The sequence below is a fragment of the Aotus nancymaae genome, unplaced genomic scaffold (assembly GCF_030222135.1).
Source record: "Aotus nancymaae isolate 86718 unplaced genomic scaffold, 86718_ANA_hifiasm-v0.15.2.pri h1tg000057l, whole genome shotgun sequence".
Taxonomy (NCBI): domain Eukaryota; kingdom Metazoa; phylum Chordata; class Mammalia; order Primates; family Aotidae; genus Aotus; species Aotus nancymaae.
In genome coordinates, this window is record NW_026988471.1 from 14,320,641 (window position 1) to 14,332,853 (window position 12,213).

General features: G+C 34.8%; 1 protein-coding gene across 2 annotated transcripts in view; it reads right to left on the reverse strand.

The window, feature by feature from the left end:
• NBAS (NBAS subunit of NRZ tethering complex) overlaps positions 1-12,213 on the reverse strand; it is a 372,519-nt gene that overhangs the window by 158,172 nt on the left and 202,134 nt on the right. The window lies entirely within an intron of this gene.

The window sequence follows — 12,213 nt, forward strand, 5'->3', positions numbered from 1 at the left end:
TGGAAATACAGCACTTACCAAAATATGCATAGTCTCTGCTACAGAGAGCTTACATTCCAGTAAAAGACAAGCAGAAAATAAATATAAAGCATGTCAGAAAAGCATCATATAAGTTTTATATATATACATATTATATAAACATATATTATATATAATATATAACATATATTTACATATAACATATATTTATATATATATATATATAAATATACACTCTACAAAGAAAATAAAGGGGTGTGGTGGAGTAAGAACACTACAATAATACAGAGAAAGAGCGAGGACGATCTCCATGAAGTGACATTTGAGCAGACGCCTGTTGGAAGTGAGAGGATAAGTCATATGGATACAGATATTTGGGAAGAACAGTCCAGGTAAAATACAGCAAATATAAGGATCCAGAGGTAACAGGTTGCTGGGAATGCTTAAAGAATGGCAAAAAAAAGCAAACCAATATGACTAGAGTCAGCTGAGCAAAATGAATGTGTATATTGGGGGCAGGGAAGCAGTGGAAGGAAAAGAGAGTCCAACAGGTAAAGCCTAACAGTGCAGAAAAGAGATCATGGGTGTCCTTGTAGATGATTGTAAAACCTTAGTTTCTACTCTGAATGAAAGGTTTTGAGAAATGTGCCTTGAACTGATGTATTTTGAAAGAAACACTCTGGCTATATTGTTGACCACAGACTATAGCAAGAGCAGAAGCAGAGAAACAAACAGGACACTACCTTATGACTCTAGGGGAGATACGATGATAATTGAGACCTGAGTGGTAGCAGTGGTGAGGGTAAAGTAGAGCCCAATTCTGAGTCTACTGTGAAAGTGCAGTCAGCAGGATGTCCCAAAGAGGAGGAGAAGAATCAAGGATGACAGCAAAAGATGTATGATAAGAACACCTACAAAGAGTTCTATTTCATGACACAGGAAAGACTACAGAAAGGTTATTGTTTGGGGGAGTGTTGTAGGTGGGGAGAGGAAGACGGTTGAAATCAGTAGTTCAATTTTAACATATTAACTATAGATGTTAAGTTGGCAGCTGTTCATTCAAGTCCAGAACTGAGAAGAGAGGTCAGGGCTGAGCTATTAAGCAGAGAATCATCAGCACGAAGTCGATATTTGAAGTCAGAATAATGCATGAGTGCACTAAAGAATGACTATAGACAGAGATGATGTTTAAAGACTGTGACCTGGTATCTAACATTTAGCTGGGGAGATGCGCACACACGAGCAAAGACAATGAGACACAGAGTCCAGTAGGGTCTGAGAAAAACAAGATGAATGGGATGTCCCTGAAGCAAGTATGTCAAATGTCACTTATAGATCAAATAAAACAAAGATTGAGATTTGGCTCACGAACTTGGCAACAAGAGATCATTGGTGGTGACCCAGGCACAGCTGTTCTGGTAAAATGGTGAGGAAAGAAGCAATAAAGAGCAGATGAAAGATAATGAGAGAAAATAAAAAGATGTTACCAATACTAATTATAAACTAAAGAAATGTAGGAAACGTCTATCAGAGTGGTACATTTTGGACCCTACAGGGCTAAATAATCTCATGATATTTCTTTAAAACTAAAAGGAAACGGGCCAGGGACAGTGGCTCACACCTGTGATCCCAGCACTTTAGGAGGCTGAAGTAGGCGGGTCACTTGTGGCCAAGAGTTCGAGACTAGCCTGACCAACATGACGAAACCCTTTCTCTAATGAAAATATAAAAATTAGCTGGGTGTGGTGCCACACACCTTTAATCTCAGCTACTGGTTGGGGGTGGGGAGACTGATGCATGAGAATCGCTTAAACCCAGGAGGCAGAGGTTGCAGTAAGCCGAGATAGTGCAAATGCACTCCAGTCTGGGCAACAGAGTGAGACTCTGTCTCTAAATATATATATATATATATAATATATATATAATAAATATATATGTGTTATATATAATAAACATAATAAATATATATGTAATATATATTATATATAATATAATAAATATATATGTAATATATATAATATATAATAAATATATATGTAATATATATAATATATAATAAATATATATGTAATATATATAATATATAATAAATATATATGTAATAAATATATATGTAATATACATATGTAATCTGTGGGTAACAGTTTTCTTTTACTTTATTTATATGTGTATATGTATGTATATATATGTATACACATATTTATTTATATATATTTATATATATACACACACACATACATATACACATATAAATAAATAAAAGAAAACTGTTAACACCCACATATTACACTGTAACTAAGATAGAAAACTTGAATGTATCATTTTTGAAAAATGTCTTTTGCAAGTGAATTTAAATAGCAAGTATTAACTCAATAACTAAATAGCAATAGATAAAATATAAAAATAAATTACATATTACAAACAGTTATTTTAAAACATAAAAAATATTAGAAATGCATGAGTCTTATGAAAAAAGAGCAGGATAGAAGAAAGAATAAAATGTGAAATTCTAACAGCAGTGCTAAAAGAGGAGGCAACTAGTATAAACCTTTGTGAGGAACGGAAATTTATAATGTACATCTGCCAATCTAATCAAAATTATAATTCAGACCTATATGCTGACTAAAATGGATAAATGGTTGTTTTGAATTGTGTTGGCACTGTGTTACCATTCAGATCACTGATGTCATGTTCACTGTAAACTGAATCTCCCACAGAGCACACTCATCAGGCAATATTGTCCAAAAAACAACAAAACACATATTAATGAGGACATACCATGCTTCCAGTGACGTATTGGTATCAACAGTAAACAAAACAAAGTGAGTATTTTCACAAAGTTATAAAAATCAACCACAAGAAAATAGGAAATTACCTATCCTAGGAGCCCATTTCTACCATTTTATTGCAGAGCAACACTAACATGAGTATGCAAAGATATGTAGGTAAAATGTATAGTGCAGTTTAGTCTAAAATAGAGAAAAGTCGGACACAATCTAAATGTACAAAAGCAAAAAAAAAAAACAATAAATAAATCATGGTACATTCATCCAATGAATACAATACTGCCATTATGTAAATGGTCTACATGGAATAACAAGTGCAGATTCAATGACACATACCAGTATTACATGAAACTATAAGCTACAAAATAATATATGCAGTATGAATTCATTTTAGTTTATAAAACAAAATCATAAACCTCCAGAAGACAGAGGAGAAGCTATACAGAACATCTGTTTATACTTAGGAAAAGTATGGAAGGAAACATATGAAGTTAGAAGTGTTTATCTCTGATCAGTGGGATTTGTGAGGCTCAGAAAGATCAGAGAATAGAAAGATCAGAGGGAGGAAAAAGAGAGAACTTTTTCTTTAACATATATCAATGTATTATTTATTAAATTATTGTTATATTTTAAAAAAGCAGAAAGTACAAAGTTATGTATATATATCCATTAACCTATTTTACCATATATGTTTCACATCTGATTTCTTTTACTTTCAAGAAATATAGTGTGCCGGATAATGCTGATATCCCTTATGTCCCCATAAATGAATTATTTTCATTCATTTCAAGCTTGTATTATTTCTGTAACTAATGAAAACATTATAAACTCCAGTCAACATGGGATGGTAAACTCCTGTTTCAGCACACTAACTGTGCTCCAAAATATTGAGCATAGAAAAAACAATCAAAGGACATGTGACCCAAGGTCAGTAGAGCTCAACATTTTGGGGCTCAGAATTCAGATATTAGCAGTGGCTATCAGGTGCTCCTTTCCAGAGAAGAACTGTGATTCAAAAGTATACCCTGCAAAAGAAAAAAACTTCAGCCAGATTTACTGTCTAGGCTATGCATTTACACAAACTGTGGGCCTAAGGAGGCAGAGAACAAAAACAAGGCTGAAAGGAACTGAGACAATCCCTTCACTGGCTGCATGTGTACATTCTCATATTCTCAACCTTGCAAAGGGGAAACAACTTCATGTGAAAAACTACCAATGGATGTGGCTCTGGACTGAAGTGCCACAGAACTGAGTAGAGAGAAACCATGACGCTATAGAATCCTTAGATGAGGAAGGTGGGACAGGATGATGTTTCATCATTCAAAATTAGCTTGCAAACCAAAATTCCAGAGCACATAGTGGGGGAAAATCAATAAAACAATAATTATAATGAAAATTCACTCCATTTAAAATTATTAAATTATTAAATTTAAAACTTCAAAATAATTCATTTGTGTCTTTGTGTGTACTAAATGTGAAATTTAAAATTTAAGAAAGAATAAGTATCATAAGATAAAGAAAACAAAACAAACATGATTCTATTGAGTTAATTTTTATGTGTGATATGAGGTAAAGTTCTAATTTCATCTTTTTGCAGATGGATATCCCTCAAGTCTATACTTATTTCATAAAAGGGACTTCTTATTACTTAAATAGGTAAATAAATAAATGTAAGAAATAAAAACAATAAAATTTTCAGGAAGAAAGCACAGGAGTAAATCTTTGCAATCTTGTGTCAGGCACAGATTTCTCAGATATAACAACAAAAGTACAATCCATAAAAGAAAATATTAATAAATAAGATTTCAGCAACATTAAACATTTTTTGTACCTCAAAAGCCACCATTGAGAAAATAAAGTGAAATACACGAGAGAAAAAATATTTTCAAATCATAAATCTGAGAAAAAAAAACACTTGATTGCAAGATGTTAAAAAACAAAACAAAATAAAAAACCTCTTACAGCTCCATAACAAGACAAATAACCAAATGAGTTATTTGTTGTACATTTTTAAAAATGGGCAAAATATCTGGATAGCTATTACATTAAGAAAGTATAAGAATAGCCAGCCAATAAGCACATGAAAAAATAGCTCATCATCATTAGTTACTTGGGATACAAATATCAAACCAATATCATAATGAGACAGCAAATATATAAGAATGGCTTTAATAAAAATTCAATGAAAAAGCCAGTTAAAAAATAGACTGCTAGATGGACTAATAAAGAAAAGAGAGAAGAATCAAATAGACACAACAAAAAATGACAAAGAGGATATCACCACTAACCCCATAGAAATATAAACTACTATCAGAGAATACTATAAACACCTCTACTCAAATAAACTAGAAAATCTAGAAGAAATGGATAAATTCCTGGACATATACACACTCCCAAAACTAAACCAGGAAGAAGTCGAATCCCTGAATAGACCAATAACAAGTTTTGAAATAGAGGCAGCAATTAATAGCCTACCAACCAAAAAAAGCCCAGGACCAGATGGATTCACAGCTGAATTCCACCATAGGTACAAAGAGGAGCTGGGATAATTACATCTGAAACTATTCCAAACAATTGAAAAGGAGGGACTCCTCCCTAACTCATTTTATGAAGCCAGCGTCATCCTGATAATAAAACTGGGAAGAAACACAACAAAAAAAGAAAACTTCAGGTCAATATCACTTATGAACATCAATGAGAAAATCCTCAATAAAATATTGGTAAACCGATACAGCAGCACATCAAAAAACTTATCCACCACGATCAAGTTGGTTTCATCCCTGGCATGCAAGGCTGGTTCAACATAAGCAAATCAATAAATGTAATCCATCACATAAACAGAGCCAATGACAAAAACCACATGATTATCTCAATAGATGCAGAAAAGGCCTTTGATAAAATTCAACATCCCCACATGTTAAAAACTTTCAACAAATTAGGCATTAAAGGAATGTATCTCAAAATAATAAGAGCTATTTATGACAAACCCACAGCCAATATCACACTGAATGGGAAAAAGCGGGAAGCATTCCCTTTGAACACTGGTACAAGACAAGGATGCCCTCTCTTACCACTCCTATTCAACATAATATTGGAAGTTCTGGCCAGGGCAATCAGGCAAGAGCAAGAAATAAAGGGTATTTAAATTGGAAGAGAGGAAGTATGTCTCTATTTGCAGACAACATTATTTTATATTTAGAAAACTCCATTATCTCAGCCCAAAAACTCCTTAAGCTGATAAGCAACTTCAGCAAAGTCTCAGGATACAAAATCAATGTGCAAAAATCACAAGCATTCCTTTACACCAGCAACAGACACAAGCAGGGAGTCAAAATATGAATGAACTCCCATTCACAATCACTACAAAGAGAATAAAACACCTAGGAATACAGGTAACAAGGGATGTGAAGGACCTCTTCAAGGAGAACTACAAACGACTGCTGAAGGAAATAAGAGAGGACACAAACAAATGGAAAAACATTCCATTCTCATGGATAGGAAGAGTCATTGTATCATGAAAATGGCCATACTGCCCAAAGTAATTTATAGATTTAATACTATTCCCATCAAACTACCACTGACATTCTTCATAGAATTAGAAAACAACTACTTTAAATTTCATGCGGAATCAAAAGACCACATCTAGCCAAGACAATCCTAAGCAAAAAGAACTAAGCTGGAGGCATTACACTACCTAACTTCAAACTATTCAAGGCTACAGTGATCAAAACAGCATGATACTGGTACCAAAACAGACATATAGAGCAAAGGAACAGAACAGAGACTTCAAAAATACCACCACACATCTACAACCATCTGATCTTCCACAAACCTGACAGAAACAAGGAATGAGTAAAGGATCGCCTATTTAATAAGTGGTTCTGGGAAAACTGACTAGCCATATGCAGAAAGCTAAAACTGGACCCCTTCCTTACATCTTATACAAAAATTAACTCAAGATGGATTAAAGACTTAAATGTAAAACTCAAAACCATAAAGACCCTAAAAGAAAACCTAAGCAATATGATTCAGGACATAGGCATGGGAAAAGACTTCATGACAAAAATGCCAAAAGCAACAGCAAAAAAAGCCAAAATTGACAAATGGGATCTAACTAAACTAAAGAGCTTCTCATAGCAAAAGAAGTTCTCATTCTGCATAGCAAATGAAGTTCTCACTTACTCATTAGAGTGAACAGGCAACCTACAGAATGGGAGAAAATTTTTGTAATCTACCCATCTGACAAAGGTCTAATATCTAGAATTTACAAGTAACTTAAACAAATTTACAAGAAAAAAAAAACAAACCATTCAAAAGTGGGTGAAGGATATGAACAGATACTTCTCAAAAGAAGACATTTACACTGCCAAGAAACATATGTGAAAAAGCTCAACATCACTGGTCATTAGAGAAATGCAAATGAAAAACCACAATGAGATACCATCTCACACCAGTTAGAATGGTGATTATTATTAAAAAGTCAAGAAACAATAGATGCTGGCGAGGCTGTGAAGAAATAGGAACACTTTTACACTGTTGGTGGGAATGTAAATTAGTTCAACCTTTGCGGAAGACAGTATGGCAATTCCTCAAGGATCTAGAACTAGAAATACCATTTGACCCAGTAATCCCATTACTCGGTAAATACTCAAAGGAATGGAAATTCTTCTACCATAAGGACACATGCACACATATGCTTATTGCAGCACTACTTACAAAAGCAAAGTCAAGAAACCAACCCAAATGTCCACCAATGATAGACTGGATAAAGAAACTGTGGTACATAAACACCATGGTACACTATGCAGTCATAAAAAGGTAGGCCATCAGGTCCTTTGCAGGGACATGGATGAAGCTGGAAGCCATTATCCTGAGTAAACTAACACAGGAACAGGAAACCAAACACCACATTCCCACTCATAAGTGAGAGGTGAACAATGAGAACACAAGGACCCAGGGAGGGAAACAACACACACCAGGGCCTGTTGAGGGGTTAAGAGTGAGGGGAGCAAACTTAGATAATGGGTCAATAGGTGCAGCAAACCACCACAGCACACATATACCTATGTAACAAACCTGCACATTCCACACATGTATCCTGGAATTTAAAGCAAAATAAATTTAAAAAAAAATCAGTTAACAACACACATTAGCAAGGATGTGGAGAAACTAGAACCTTAACATATTCCTTGTATAAATATAAAAAATGTGCACACACTTTGGAAAATAAAAAGCAGGCCGTTTCTTCAGATGTTAAACATAATATAACATACAATGCAGAAATTCTACATCTAGAGAAATCAGAACATATTTATATATAAAGACTTTTACATCAATGTTCAGAGCAGCATTATTGAAAATAGCTAAGAAATGCAAACAACCCAAATGTCCATCCATTGGGGAATGGAAAAAGTAAATGCTAGCCAAGATGCTGTGATATAACTGCCATTCTGCTCACTTTTATTTAAATATTTCTAAACAATAATTTTATAAATTCAAACTAGCTCTATACTTAGCCCATGCTCAAGTTTTAAACATTAATTAGTCCAGTCGTATAAATCTGTAGCCACTTAAAATGCTCATAACAAGCTTTCCCACAGTGCAAATGATTTTTTAATGGGAACCTTGTATACAATCCATTTCTAACTCTAATTAGATTTATCTAGGGAAAACACCATTGGTTAAGTGATATACCTAATACTAGCTAAACAAAATGTTAATATGCTCTAAGTGGTGGAATACTGTTCCATCTAAAAAGCATAATAGCCAACATTAATAAGAAATTGGAAATCTGTAATTTTGGTTGTTATTCACAAATTATGCATTTTGTTCTATTTATAGACAAACATCCTGTTCACAGTGTTAACAGCAATATCTTCTAACTTGTAGTCTCCATATGTACTAACATAAATGCAGTGCATAAGAATTACATCTTTATTTTGCTTGGATATATAAAGAAAAATCATTATTTTCACAAGTGAAGTAATGAAAGTCTTAAGTATTAAGCAGATTACACATAAAGTCATCTCTCATTTATGAGCTTTAATTTAATATGGTTATTATATCTACTGTTAATGGGTAACACACGGCATCTTATAGCTAAGCACTATATTTTAACCTAATAATAGTAGCTATAACATTCTGAAATATGTCTCATGAATCAAAGCCATAATGCGTGCATTGAGGGTTTGGTCTAGCACTTCATGAGATCTAGATCTATTACAATTTGATGAAAGGGGACAAAGGAAGACAGGAAAGCTTTTAAGCAGCATAAAAATAAAAAAGCAAAAGACAATCTTTTGGAAGAATTCCTGTTCCTTGCTAAGTGGAACTGGTAGAGGACTACCAATGGTCTCCTTCATTTATCGATGGGATTTAATAGAGTAATATGTGCCCACCTGCAGTAACACAGCATGGCCCACTCCAAAGAAGCTACCAAGAGGCCAGGCTGACACTTTCTAATTCACTATCGAAGCAGAAAATAGAAGGCCCAAAAGTCACAAAAGGCTTTTCACAGATTTGGGGAAGAACAAGAGGGTTCCAAATAATTCATGAAGCTGAGCTTAGCAAACACATTGCAATTCCATGCTGAACAGAAAAATCATATACCCCTCACAATGGCCACAACATCACAGCACATCAGTAATCACCACATGATGACTAAAAATCCACTTCCTGATTCATTTTAGGGAAAAAAATATCCACTTCCTAATTTATTTTTAACACAGACTGATCATTATGCAGTTGGTGTTTCCAACTAAGCTTTATGAAGCATTAACTAGGCATTCACTAACTGAGAAGCACAATAAGAGAGCACAAAGATAGGCGATATACCTCCAGTGACTACAACACCAAATCACACCGCAGAGTGCTAAAAGAGAACAGTGATAGAACACTTAGGGAATATAAAGAAGGGGGCAATTAGAGGACTCAAGGAAAACTCCTCAAAGAAAATACTTCAGATGGAAGGGATAAAAGCACAAGACAAGCACAAGAGCACAAGATAAGAAATGGACTCCAGACAGAGAAAACTCTACTAAGTAACACCAAAGGCGCCAAAGAGCCTGCACAGAGAATGGTGGTATGTTCCCCACCACTGGAACATAGCAGATGTTTGAAAGGCATGAAAAGGGATGATGCTGGAGGCAGGCAGAGTAGGAGATGTGACTGGACAAGGTGTGCAGAGAATAAAGGTTCAAAAGGAACAACACTTGGGATAAAGATCTCATAAAAGGTAGGTCTTCAATTAGACCTTGAAAGACAACTCCTCCTAATACATAGAATATTTAGTGACCACTGGCTAGTATAAGAACTATTCTGAATCCCATGGAGAGAGAACAGCATAGAAATTTAATGTGTTTTCACATCCAATGGGGGAAAACAATAGTTGCTAATCAGTACAACTGTAAGTCAAAACATGCCAAAGGACAATCCGCATCACTCTAGGTAGGACCCTAGAAAATGCTATGGCTGCCACCTGAAGGGAGTGAGTGCATCAAGAAAAGAAGTCCCCTGTCTGCAGTGCCGGTGGCTGAATGCCATCCTCCACTGAATGTTGCATCTTCTAGAGCTCTGATGTCCAATCTGGTAGCCAGTAGCCTCCTGTGCGTATATAAATTTAAATTAATTAAAATTAAATAAAATTTAAGGCCAGATGCAGTAGATCGCACCTGTATTCCCAGCATTTTGGGAGGCTGAAGCAGGTGGATCACTTAAGGCCAGGAGTTCAAGACCAGCCTGGCCAACAGAGTGAAACCCCATCTCAAAAATAAAATAAGATAAATAAATAAATAAATAAATAAAATTTAAAATTTGATTCCTTAAGTGCACTAGCGATATTTCAAGCGCCCAAAAGCTCTGTGTGACTAGTGGCTACAATAATGAACAGTGCAGGTATGCACATTTCCTTCACTGAAGAAAGTTCTGTGGCAGTGCTGTCCTAGAGTCACCACTGCAGGAAGAATAGGCAAAAATGCCATAGGGGCAAAAAGTAACATTATAAACTTCTTTGACATAATCAGATTACTTAGCATTGAACTGGGAACACACATGCATATGAGATCCATGTTCACCAAATTAAATTTTGATATTAAAAAAAGAGTGGTGAAAATGGGGTAGTTGTATATGCTCTACTCTGGACAAGAGCTAAGTATCTTTGCCCTAATTCCATCAATAGACTCCAGCACTGAGCTTTGTACCAGAGTTCTAAAAGTAACGGTATAGTACACAAATTAATGACTTTGTCAAGACGGATACAGCAAATTAAAAAAAAAAATAAAGGTTAGTGTAGCTCACTTACCACAATAGGTGTCTTCCAAAATAGTTACAAGAAAAACAAATGACATTTTACACTGTGAAAGTGAAGCTTATCATTTGATGGAATCTCATGAAAAAACAATCTATACAGAGATTTATCATGTCTTAATTTACCTAGCTGGGATGTCAGAAACTGGTCTACTATCTCTGATCTAAAAAATGCTAATTCTATGTTTCTGGAAACAGTCATGAAAAGTTAAATTCCCTGGGGCAAACACTGACCAAAAGAAGACAGGTGTCGGGGGATACTCTCCCTTTTTTCTCTCCCAGGATGGAAGATCCTGAAACACATATATACTTACCTGGTTCAGACAATTTTATTCACAAGAATCTCAATGAGGAAAAGGAAGAGAACAAAACTCCAACAGAAAATGAGAAGAGAATTGAACAAGTACTTTACAAAAGAAGATCTCTCCTGCACTATCTCCATCTCATTAGTAATCAGAAAAATATAAATCAATTAATTAGATATCATTAAACACTTAGGATACCAGGCAAAATTTAGGAAACCAACAAGAGCGAGGTCCTGGATTGGAGTAACCTGCAATCCCGTACACTACTGCTCAAAGTCTAACTGGCAAAACAACTTTAGAAAAACATCGGCCTTATCTATTTAGGTTGAATTACATACATATCTCACAACCTACATTTCCAGTGCTAGATATATGCCTGAGAGAACTGTTTGTCCATGTACACTTCAGATATGTACAAACGATGACAGTCACATTATTTTTAGTCAGCCAAGTTGAAAGGAAACCAATGTCAATGTTCATATGAAAAAACTGTACTATGAATACCAAAATTAATTTCTACATGGCCATAAAAATGAATAAACTACATATACACAGCATGAATGGATCTCACAAACATAACATTAAGTATAACTATTTCTATAAAATACAAAAACAGGCAAAACTAAACTATCATATTGGGGGTATATATGGTATGCATCAAAACTATTTAAAACAAGAACAAAAATCACAAAGATCTGGTTATGAAGATTAGTCAGGACAATGGTGATTTCTGGAAGGGGAGAGAAAGGTTAGAAACGAAATACAGAAGGCAGGGCACAGTGGCTCACACCTGTAATCCACGCACTTTGGAAGACTGAGGAGGGCAGATCACTAAAGTT